The sequence below is a fragment of the Staurois parvus genome, unplaced genomic scaffold (genome assembly GCF_062004578.1).
Source record: "Staurois parvus isolate SC_StPar_1 unplaced genomic scaffold, SC_StPar_1.0 ptg000174l, whole genome shotgun sequence".
Classification (NCBI taxonomy): Eukaryota; Metazoa; Chordata; class Amphibia; order Anura; family Ranidae; genus Staurois; species Staurois parvus.
This window is the reverse complement of record NW_028317970.1, coordinates 1,065,899-1,079,628: the sequence shown is the minus strand read 5'-3', so window position 1 is coordinate 1,079,628 and position 13,730 is coordinate 1,065,899.

The following is a 13,730-nucleotide window of genomic DNA, read 5'->3' as shown; positions in this document are numbered from 1 at the left end:
TTTTTTACACAAAGTTGTCATTTAAATTATATATTTCTCACACAAGCCATGGGTATATGTGGAATTACACCCCAAAATACATTCTGCTACTTCTACCGAGTATGGGGGTACCACACGTGTGAGACTTTTTGGGAGCCTAGCCACATACAGGAACCTGAAATCCAGTGACCACTTTGAAAGCCTGAAGGTGGGTAACTTTCTCATTTCACTTCCTCACTACCTATCACAGTTTCGGAGGCCCTGACATGCCTGGATAGCACCAAACCCCCCCCAAATGACCCCTTTCTTGAAAGTAGACACCCCAAGGAATTTAAAAAGAGGCATGGGGAGTATTTTGCAGATCTCATTTTTTCTCAAAAGGTTTTGTAATATAAAAAAAAATAGAAACATTTCTTTTGTTTTTTTTCTTCAATCTTCAAAAACTTATGGCAGCAAATGAGATCTACACTACCAGATGCTTCTCGGGGCTGCAGTTCCCCTGAGCTCCACAAGGCGGGGATCTCACTTCTACCCAGACAGGAAGTCTCTATGGAAGATAGATAAGAAGTGATGTCCGGTACAGACAGGAAGTGATGTCAGGTACAGACAGGCAGTGATGTCAGGTACAGACAGGAAGTGATGTCAGGTACAGGCAGGAAGTGACCTGAAATAAAGACAAAGTTCCGTGTGGCACAAAGAAAAAGAGACATCGGTGGAAGTAGCAGCAGAGGAGGTAATAAGATGGTATTTCCTATTTACACCCAGTAACCCCCCATCATGTCCATCCTCTTCCTCCATAGTCATGTCCGTCCTCTTCCTCCATAGTCACGTCCATCCTCTTCCTCCATAGTCATGTCCATCCTCTTCCTCCATAGTCATGTCTATCCTCTTCCTCCATAGTCATGTCCGTCCTCTTGCTCCATAGTCATGTCCGTCCTCTTCCTCCACAGTCACTGTGACGTCTTTTATCTCCAGCAGATGATGATACACACATATATAGTGTGGGAACCCAGATGAACCCCTTCAGGGGGAGGAGTTGATGATAATATATTTGCTCCCAAAGCTGGCCTACATGGTTCAGTTTTATCGTTCAGCCAGCGGGATGAGAGAAAATATTATTATTATTATACATGACTTATATAGCGCCAACAGTTTGCTCAGCACTTTACAATATAACGGGAGACAATACAGCAACAATACAGATCAATACAAGAGGGATAGGAGGACCCTGCTCCTTGGAGCTTACAATCTAAGAGGGAGGGGCTAGTGGTACAAAAGGTAGTAACTGTGGGGGATGGACTGGTTGGAGGAGTAGAAGATTCCATTATTAGCTGAGGGCAGGATAGGCTTCCCTGAAGCGATAGATTTTTAGAGATCACCTAAAAGTGAGCAGAGTAGGCGATAGTCTGATAAATTGGGGTAGAGAGTTCCAGAGGATGGGAGAAGTCCTGGAGATGAGCATGGGAGGAGGAGACAAGGGAGCTAGAGAGCAGAAGGTCTTGCGAGGAGAGGACGGTTTGGGTGATAAAGAGACAAGATTGGTGATGTAATTTGGGGCAGAATTATAAATGGCTTTATATGTTATTGTTAATGTTTTGAATTTTATCCGTTGGGCAATGGGAAGCCAGTGGAGGGATTGGCAGAGAGGGGTGGAGGACACTGAGTGGAGGTCAGTGGAAGGATTTGCAGAGAAGGATGGAGGACACTGAGTGGAGGCCAGTGCAGGGATTGGCAGAGAGGGGTGAAGGACACTGAGTGGAGGCCAGTGGAGGGATTGGCAGAGAGGGATTGAGAACACTGAGTGGAGGTCAGAGGAGGGATTGGCAGAGAGGGATGGAGAACACTGAATGGAGGTCACTGGAGGGACTGGCAGAGAGGGCTGGAGAACACTGAGTGGAGGCCAGTGGAGGGATTGGCAGAAAGGGGTGGAGGACACTGAATGGAGGCCACTGGAGGGATTGGCAGAGAGGGCTGGAGAACATTGAGTGGAGGCCAGTGGAGGGATTGGCAGAGAGGGGTGGAGGACACTGAATAGAGGCCAGTGGAGGGATTGGCAGAGAGGGGTGGAGGACACTGAATGGAGGCCAGTGGAGGGATTGGCAGAGAGGGGTGGAGGACACTGAATGGAGGCCAGTGGAGGGATTGGCAGAGAGGGGTGGAGGACACTGAATGGAGGCCAGTGGAGGGATTGGCAGAGAGGGGTGGAGGACACTGAGTGGAGGCCAGTGGAGGGATTGGCAGAGAGGGGTGGCAGATACAGAACGGTTAGTAAGGTGGATGAGTCTGGCAGCAGCATTCATGATAGACTGAAGAGGGGATACCCTGCGATGAGGTCGGCCAATGAGGAGGGAGTTACAACAGTCAAGGCGAGATATAACCAGGGAGTGAATAAGTTGCTTAGTGGTTTCCGAGGTTAGGAACGGGCGTATCTTGGAGATGTTGCGGAGGTGAAGTCTACAAGATTTGGACAGTGATTGGATTTGGGGCTGAAAGGACAGATGGGAGTCTAGGATTACACCTAGTACCCTGGCATGAGGGGTGGGACTGATGGTTGTGCTATTGATCGTGATGGAGAAGTCAGGGGAGGGGGCACAGGCTGGGGGGAATACTAAGAGCTCAGTTTTGATAAGATTGAGTTTGTGGAAGTGGAGTGACATCCATGCCGATATGTCACTTAGTAGGTTAGTAATGCGAGAGGAGACTGAAGGGGCGAGGTGAGGAGGAGACTGAAGGGGTGAGGTGAGGAGGAGACTGAAGGGGTGAGGTGAGGGGTAGAGAGATAGATTTGTGTGTCATCAGCACAGAGATGGTACTTAAAGCCATGGGAGTTTATCAAGTGACCAAGGGAGGAGGTGTAGATGGAGAAGAGAAGGGGTCTAAGGACAGAGCCTTGAGGGACCTCTACAGAAATAGGAAGTGAGGGGGAGGTGGCAGCATTATAGGTAATGCTGAAGAAGCGCTGTGATAGGTAGGAGGAGAACCAGGAGAGAGCAGAGTGTCGGAGGCCAAGAGAGTGGAGTTTTTTGAGGAGGAGGGGATGGTAAACAGTATCAAAAGCCGCAGAGAGGTTAAGTAGTAAGAGTACGGAGTAGTGGTCATTCGTTGGGATTAGTACGGAGTAGTGGCCATTGGTTGGGATGAGTATGGAGTAGTGGCCATTGATTGTGATGAGTACGGAGTAGTGGCCATTGGTTGGGATGAGAACGGAGTAGTGGTCATTGGTTGGGAAGAGTACGGAGTAGTGGTCATTGGTTGGGATGAGTACGGAGTAGTGGCCATTGGTTGGGATGAGTGCGGAGTATTGGCCATCGGTTGGGATGAGAATGGAGTAGTGGTCATTGGTTGGGATGAGTACGGAGTAGTGACCATTGGTTGGGATGAGTACGGAGTAATGGCCATTGGCTGGGATGAGTACGGAGTAGTGGCCATTGGTTGGGATGAGTACGGAGTAGTGGCCATCGGTTGGGTGAGTGCGGAGTAGTGGCCATCGGTTGGGATGAGAATGCAGTAGTGGTCATTGGTTGGGATAAGTATGGAGTAGTGACCATTGGTTGGGATGAGTACGGAGTAGTGGCCATTGGTTGGGATGAGTACGGAGTAGTGGCCATTGGTTGGGATGAGTATGGAGTAGTGGCCATTGGTTGGGATGAGTACGGAGTAGTGGTCATTGGTTGGGATTAGTATGGAGTAGTGGCCATCGGTTGGGATGAGTATGGAGTAGTGGCCATTGGTTGGGATGAGTATGGAGTAGTGGCCATTGGTTGGGATGAGTACGGAGTAGTGGCCATTGGTTGGGATGAGTACGGAGTAGTGACCATTGGTTGGGATGAGTATGGAGTAGTGGCCATTGGTTTTAGCAGTTAGTAGATCATTAGTGAGGTTTAGTAGGGCAGTTTCAGTGGAGTGTAGAGAGCGAAATCCAGACTGTAAAGGGTGAAGAAGGTTGTTGTCGGTGAGGTGGGAGCTCAGGCGATTGTAGACTAAGAGTTCTAGGAGTTTAGAGGTAAATGGCAGCAGGGAGATGGGTCTTAAGTTGTTCAGGTTGGTGGGGTCCAGGGAGGGCTTGTTAAGTATGGGAATGATGTGCGCATGCTTTAGAGGGGAGGGGAAGGCACCATTAGAGAGGGAAAGATTGAAGATGTGAGTGAGGGAGCATAGGATGGAAGAAGGGGGTGACCGTAGTAGTTGTGAGGGGACAGGATCCAGGGGGCAGGTGGTGAGACGGGCTTCTGAGAAAACCTCAGTGACCTCTTCGGTAGTAGCGAGGTCAGAAGAGGAAAGTGTTGAGGGAGGTTTAGTATAAGGTATGCTAAGTGGGATGGATGTCTGTGCAGTGGTGACGCCCCTACGAATTGCGTCAATCTTGTTTTTGAAATGATTTGCAATCTCATGAGCAGTGAGTGACGTACTGGGTGGAGGTGGAGAAAGTAGAGAGTTAAAAGTAGAGAAGAGACGACAAGAACTGGATGACAAGGTATTAATAAGAGTGACAAAGTCGTCTTGTTTGGCAGCATGGAGGGAGGAATTGTATGTGAAGAAAGCAGATTTATATCGGGTGAATGCTTGCTGGGATTTGGTTTTACGCCACAATCGCTCCAGCGCACTACTATGTCTCCTAAGATTTCTGGTGTCATCACTCTGCCACAGATGTAATGGTCGGGGCCTGATGCTTCGTGTTGTTAGAGGAACAAGTGAGTCCAGTGTGGATGACAGTGAACTGTTGTAGACAGCAGTGGCCAGGTCAGGGCAGGACAGGGGAGAGATTCTGTCATAGAGTTGGTCAGTTGCAGAGTGGAAAGGAGCCGGGTTCAAGTTGTGAAGGTTTCTGCGGGTAATTGTTTGCTGCTTGGAGGGATAGGTGTTTGAAGACGAGGAGACTGTGAAGGTGATGAGATTGTGATCAGAGAGAGGAAAGGGGGTGTTTGTGAGGTTGTAGGGAGTGCAAAGATGGGAGAAAACAAGGTCCAATGTATTCCCATCAGAGTGAGCGGAGGACGGTATACATTGTGCTAATGCAAAAGATGAGGTTATGTTGAAGAGTTGGGATGTAGCCGGGTTGTTGACATTAATGGGGATGGTAAAATCTCTGAGAATGATAGTTTATAGTTCAGAGGAGAGAAAGTAGGGTATCCAGGCGGAGAAGTCATCAAGAAAGCGGGACACGGGTCAAGGAGGCCGATAGATCACTGCAATCCTCAGGGAGATGGGAGAAAACAGCCGGATGCAGTGAGTCTGGAAAGAAGAGAAGGATAGAGAGGGAGGGATAGGGGGGACTTGAAAGGTGCTCAGTGGAGATAGAAGCAAACCAACCCCACCACCTTTCTGACCACTGGGTCTGGGTGAGTGGACAAAAAGGTCATGGAAGGAAATAGAAGCGATCCCCCCATCCACACATTGGAGGTGGATGGGGGAATCCTCCCCGCTGCACTCTTGTATTCTGACAATGGGGGGACTCCTCCGCTCTCAGAATACACAGATCAACACTGAAGCTATTGGCTGCAGCCGCTGGGGGAGTGGCTTTTATCCGGCAGTGGCCACACATGGATGGAAATGTGAGTGATCCCTGCTGAACCAGCTGAATTTCCATGGATCTATGGTCACCTTCAGTGACTTCCTCCCCTCCCCCTCATCTCCTTCATGATGGAAGTCATGCTGAGATCATCTCCCATTGGCTGAGCAATATTCTCATTTGTCTCTCAGCTCCTTCTTGCTATTCCTCGTCCTGCCTGTTGTTTCCTTGGATTGATTTTCTGTGTAGTGACCCCGGCTTGGTCTCTTGGATGCGCTCGTCTGTTGCTTGCCCTGACCTTTCTCCTGATTCCTGGATCTCCTCCTCATCTCTCCTCCATATCCTCTTACACAGCTTTTCTCCACACCTGCAGTGACCCTGGGGGGAGGAAACTTGGCACCAGCACGCCGCCAAATCCATCCCCACCATTAGGGGCTCTGGAGACAATTGTCTGCTATTTACACTCCGTTCCTCCGCACGTCACCTGATCACATGACAGCTTACTGCCACAGATTCCGGACAGATTTCTGGATGGTAAAGGTCAAAGGTCACTCTTCAGTTTAGGAGAGGTAGGACGCACCCAGGAACTAGGATTTGGTTTGCATGGAAGCCGCATATAGAGGACCCCTCAAATCTCCCCATCCAAATGTCCCTCCATCCAGAGTCTATATGTCCTATGACATCACACTGACCTCACAGCTCCTCCTCCCATTGTCCCTCCATCCAGAGTCAGAGAATCCTATGACATCACACTGACCTCACAGCTCCTCCTCCCAATGTCCCTCCAACCAGAGTCAGAGAATACTATGACATCACACTGACCTCACAGCTCCTCCCCCCAATGTCCCTCCATCCAGAGTCAGAGAATCCTATGACATCGCACTGACCTCACAGCTCCCCCTCCCAATGTCCCTCCATCTGGCTTTTTTCTGATGCTCTTAGGATGTGGGGCCCCTTGGTATCCTCACATGTAAAGTGGGACTGTTGGTCCTGCGTTGTATGTAATGACATCAGAATGCTGCAACAAGCCTATACCCTGCGTAGTGTGGGGGTCCTGTGGGGGGGAATTATACCTCAGCCTGAAGTGGGGCTTTAATAAAATGGAGACCTGAATGGAGAGGTGAGGAGGATTCTGGGAATATCATTTGATGTGACTATTTGTGTTCAGATGTAGAGTTTTCCTCCTGTGAAGTCTGGAGATCATATGACATCACATTGCCTCCACCTCCCTCCCTGATAGAAGAGAGAAAGAAGAAGAAGATTCTAGAAGTCACCAGAGAGATCACTGAGCTGCTGACAGGAGAGGTGAGCGGTGCCGGGAATTCTGGGACATTCTCCAGTAACAGACAAGGGATGTGTCTGGATGGTGACTGTATCATTGTGTGTGTCAGGTTCCTATAAGGTGCCAGAATGTCAGAGGTTCCAGAAAAATGCAAGGATCTGTACCAGGACACCATGGTGGAGTCATCCAGCTACAGGAACCCACCGAAAAGATGTCCCCGTCCTCTGTATTCCCGGGATTCCACACAGGAAGGTCACACCATCCCTCACCATCATCAGGTAGATGATGACAATTATTGGTAGTTGTGATTTATACACAGCATGTTTGTTACAATGAATGTTTTATTATATCTTTCAGAGTGGAATCCTCGGGGATGATAATATTGATGTTAAAGAAGAGTATAAAGAGGAGGATGAGGAGTATGGAGTGATGGAGGAGTTTTCAGAAGGATACAAGGATATGATGGAGCCACCTAATACCAGGAACCCACCAGAGAGATGTCCCCGTCCTCTGTATTCCCGGGATTCCACACAGGAAGATCACACCATCCCTCAATATTACAAGGTTGGTGGGATGGAGCATCTAGAACATGGACTTGTAGAGACAATGTGTGGATGTTTATGTGACCTTACATTTTACAGATGATATTTTCTCTCATTTCCTTGATTTAGAGTGGAGATCCAATCGATATAGAATTTGAGGTGAAAGCAGAAGAAGAAGAGGCGTATGTGAGGGATGATCAGCAGTCTATGGAGGAGGATGGAATAACGGGGACATTTATAGAGGAGGACACTCCTACAGAGATCAGCACAGGTGGGTCATGAACACTAAATCCATTCCTCCACCCATACTGCTCACTGATTGGTCCAGAGTAGGGCGGGGACTGGGTGATATCAGCCTGTAATCCCCTGGTCACTTTCCTGAGCTGTGTTCCCCGTCCTGTATTCCTGGATTTCTCTCGGATAATCTTCCTTCTCTGTGCTGCAGAAACAATTTATGTATCTAGACTGGATTTATGGAGGTTCTGGGGATCAGCTGGCAGAAAAATGTTGATTTTTATTATAAGCATTGCATAATGTAGGCACCCAGGACATGTGACTGGGGTCTCCTGCCTTGTGCCTGACTCCTCCAGGGGACCTTCTCTGTTATCTGCTGGCTGTGCCGGGTGGAGGGATATGTCTGTAGTGTCTCAGACCCAAGTCACTGAGTGCAGTCTCAGGAGATGGGAGGCAGCGGTGTGGGACCTACATAGTTACATAGTTAGTCTGGCTGAAAAAAGACATTCCATCTAGTTGTACCATTAAAAATAAAAGTTATAATCCGACACCCACAGCTGATCCACCAGAAGGCAAAAACCCAGCAAAGCACGATCCGATCTCCTCCTGCAGGGGAAAAATTCCTTCCTAATCCCCCGAGAGGCAATCGGATATTCCCTGGATCAACTTTCCCTATAAATGTTATATCCAGTTATATTCTGTGTATCCAAGAAAGAATCCAGGACTTTCCTACAGCAACCCCCCCTTATGTATTATACATGGAGATCATATCCCCCCCTTATGTATTATACATGGAGATCATATCCCCCCCTTATGTATTATACATGGAGATCATATCCCCCCTTATGTATTATACATGGAGATCATATCCCCCCTTATGTATTATACATGGAGATCATATCCCCCTTATGTATTATACATGGTGATCATATCCCCCCTTATGTATTATACATGGAGATCATATCCCCCTTATGTATTATACATGGAGATCATATCCCCCTTATGTATTATACATGGAGATCATATCCCCCCTTATGTATTATACATGGAGATCATATCCCCCCTTATGTATTATACATGGAGATCATATCCCCCCCTTATGTATTATACATGGAGATCATATCCCCCCTTATGTATTATACATGGAGATCATATCCCCCTTATGTATTATACATGGAGATCATATCCCCCTTATGTATTATACATGGAGATCATATCCCCCTTATGTATTATACATGGTGATCATATCCCCCCTTATGTATTATACATGGAGATCATATCCCCCCTTATGTATTATACATGGTGATCATATCCCCCCTTTATGTATTTATACATGGAGATCATATCCCCCCTTATGTATTATACATGGAGATCATATCCCCCTTATGTATTATACATGGATATCATATCCCCCCTTATGTATTATACATGGAGATCATATCCCCCTTATGTATTATACATGGAGATCATATCCCCCCTTATGTATTATACATGGAGATCATATCCCCCTTTATGTATTATACATGGAGATCATATCCCCCCTTATGTATTATACATGGTGATCATATCCCCCCTTATGTATTATACATGGAGATCATATCCCCCCTTATGTATTATACATGGAGATCATATCCCCCCTTATGTATTATACATGGAGATCATATCCCCCCCCCTTATGTATTATACATGGAGATCATATCCCCCCCCCTTATGTATTATACATGGAGATCATATCCCCCCTTATGTATTATACATGGAGATCATATCCCCCCCCTTATGTATTATACATGGAGATCATATCCCCCCCTTATGTATTATACATGGAGATCATATCACCCTTATGTATTATACATGGAGATCATATCCCCCCTTATGTATTATACATGGAGATTATACCCCCCCTTATGTATTATACATGGAGATCATATCCCCCTTATGTATTATACATGGAGATCATATCCCCCCCTTATGTATTATACATGGAGATCATATCCCCCTTATGTATTATACATGGTGATTATATCCCCCTTATGTATTATACATGGAGATCATATCCCCCCCTTATGTATTATACATGGTGATCATATCCCCCCTTATGTATTATACATGGTGTTCATATCCCCCCTTATGTATTATACATGGAGATCATATCCCCCTTATGTATTATACATGGAGATCATATCCCCCTTATGTATTTTACATGGAGATCATATCCCCCCTTATGTATTATACATGGAGATCATATCCCCCCTTATGTATTATACATGGTGATCATATCCCCCTTATGTATTATACATGGAGATCATATCCCCCCTTATGTATTATACATGGAGATCATATCCCCCCTTATGTATTATACATGGAGATCATATCCCCCCTTATGTATTATACATGGAGATCATATCCCCCTTATGTATTATACATGGAGATCATATCCCCCTTATGTATTATACATGGAGATCATATCCCCCCTTATGTATTATACATGGAGATCATATCCCCCCTTATGTATTATACATGGAGATCATATCCCCCCTTATGTATTATACATGGAGATCATATCCCCCCTTATGTATTATACATGGAGATCATATCCCCCCTTATGTATTATACATGGAGATCATATCCCCCCCTTATGTATTATACATGGTGATCATATCCCCCCTTATGTATTATACATGGTGTTCATATCCCCCCTTATGTATTATACATGGAGATCATATCCCCCTTATGTATTATACATGGAGATCATATCCCCCCTTATGTATTATACATGGAGATCATATCCCCCTTATGTATTATACATGGAGATCATATCCCCCCTTATGTATTATACATGGTGATCATATCCCCCTTATGTATTATACATGGAGATCATATCCCCCCTTATGTATTATACATGGAGATCATATCCCCCCCTTATGTATTATACATGGTGATCATATCCCCCTTATGTATTATACATGGTGATTATATCCCCCTTATGTATTATACATGGAGATCATATCCCCCCCTTATGTATTATACATGGTGATCATATCCCCCCTTATGTATTATACATGGAGATCATATCCCCCCTTATGTATTATACATGGAGATCATATCCCCCCCTTATGTATTATACATGGAGATCATATCCCCCCTTATGTATTATACATGGAGATCATATCCCCCCCTTATATATTATACATAGAGATCATATCCCCCCTTATGTATTATACATGGAGATCATATCCCCCCTTATGTATTATACATGGAGATCATATCCCCCCTTATGTATTATACATGGAGATCATATCCCCCTTATGTATTATACATGGAGATCATATCCCCCCTTATGTATTATACATGGAGATCATATCCCCCTTATGTATTATACATGGAGATCATATCCCCCTTATGTATTATACATGGTGATCATATCCCCCTTATGTATTATACATGGAGATCATATCCCCCTTATGTATTATACATGGAGATCATATCCCCCTTATGTATTATACATGGAGATCATATCACCCTTATGTATTATACATGGAGATCATATCCCCCCTTATGTATTATACATGGAGATCATACCCCCCTTATGTATTATACATGGAGATTATACCCCCCCTTATGTATTATACATGGAGATCATATCCCCCTTATGTATTATACATGGTGATTATATCCCCCTTATGTATTATACATGGAGATCATATCCCCCCTTATGTATTATACATGGAGATCATATCCCCCTTATGTATTATACATGGAGGTCATATCCCCCCTTATGTATTATACATGGAGATCATATCCCCCCTTATGTATTATACATGGGAAGATCATATCCCCCCCTTATGTATTATACATGGAGATCATATCCCCCATATGTATTATGCATGGAGATCATATCCCCCTTATGTATTATACATGGAGATCATATCCCCCCTTATGTATTATACATGGAGATCATATCCCCCTTATGTATTATACATGGTGATTATATCCCCCTTATGTATTATACATGGAGATCATATCCCCCCCTTATGTATTATACATGGTGATCATATCCCCCCTTATGTATTATACATGGTGTTCATATCCCCCTTATGTATTATACATGGAGATAATATCCCCCCTTATGTATTATACATTGTGATCATATCCCCCCCTTATGTATTATACATGGAGATCATATCCCCCCCTTATGTATTATACATGGTGATCATATCCCCCCTTATGTATTATACACGGTGATCATATCCCCCCCTTATGTATTATACATGGAGATCATATCCCCTCCTTATGTATTATACATGGAGATCATATCCCCCCTTATGTAATATACATGGAGATCATATCCCCCTTATGTATTATACATGGAGATCATATCCCCCCTCATGTATTATACATGGTGATCATATCCCCCCCTTATGTATTATACATGGAGATCATATCCCCCTTATGTATTATACATGGTGATCATATCCCCCCTTATGTATTATACACGGTGATCATATCCCCCCCTTATGTATTATACATGGAGATCATATCCCCCCCTTATGTATTATACATGGTGATCATATCCCCCCTTATGTATTATACACGGTGATCATATCCCCCCCTTATGTATTATACATGGAGATCATATCCCCTCCTTATGTATTATACATGGAGATCATATCCCCCCTTATGTAATATACATGGAGATCATATCCCCCTTATGTATTATACATGGAGATCATATCCCCCCTCATGTATTATATATGGAGATCATATCCCCCCTTATGTATTATACATGGAGATCATATCCCCCTTATGTATTATACATGGAGATCATATCCCCCCTTATGTATTATAGATGGAGATCATATTCCCCCTTATGTATTATACATGGAGATCATATCCCCCCTTATGTATTATACATGGAGATCATATCCCCCTTATGTTTTATTCATGGAGATCATATCCCCCCTTATGTATTATACATGGAGATCATATCCCCCCTTATGTATTATACATGGTGATCATATCCCCCCCTTATGTATTATACATGGTGATCATATCCCCCCTTATGTATTATACATGGAGATCATATCCCCCCCCTTATGTATTATACATGGAGATCACACCCCCCCTTATGTATTATACATGGAGATCATATCCCCCCCCTTATGTATTATACATGGAGATCACACCCCCCCTTATGTATTATACATGGAGATCATATCCCCCCTCATGTATTATATATGGAGATCATATCCCCCCTTATGTATTATACATGGAGATCATATCCCCCTTATGTATTATACATGGAGATCATATCCCCCCTTATGTATTATAGATGGAGATCATATTCCCCCTTATGTATTATACATGGAGATCATATCCCCCCTTATGTATTATACATGTTGATCATATCCCCCCTTATGTATTATACATGGAGATCATATCCCCCCTTATGTATTATACATGGAGATCACACCCCCCCTTATGTATTATACATGGAGATCACATCCCCCTTATGTATTATACATGGAGATCATATCCCCCCTTATGTATTATACATGGAGATCATATCCCCCCTTATGTGTTATACATGGAGATCATATCCCCCTTATGTATTATACATGAAGATCATATCCCCCCCTTATGTATTATACATGGTGATCATATCCCCCCTTATGTATTATACATGGAGATCATATCCCCCCCTTATGTATTATACATGGAGATCTGTAAAATATCGTATTGTCTCGATATTTTATTAACTTGTATTGATGAGAAATGTTCAAATAGAAAGTCCTTCCACTTCTTGCAATTACTCAAAAAGATGATTTAATAATAACGTTGCATAAAATTAGAAATAAAATATTGGCATACAGAATGGTTAAATAATGTCCAAAAAATATAGTTAAGTTCTTGATAATAAGATTGTATATATGTATATGTGTGTGTAGTGTGTGTGTGTGTCTCTCAAGGCTTCAAGCAAAGTGAGCATAAAAAGTCTTTGTTTCAACTCTTAAATGAGCAATCCAGCCCCCACCTTTTCCTCAAAATGGGCTGATATACTTGTAGTCCCACAAAGATAATTGGAAACAGATGTATATATATATAACCAACCCTCCAGCCTACTTCTCTCAAAGTCTGAGTGTAACTTTATCTCTTACATAGATGGGGGAGGATGGTAGACCAATTG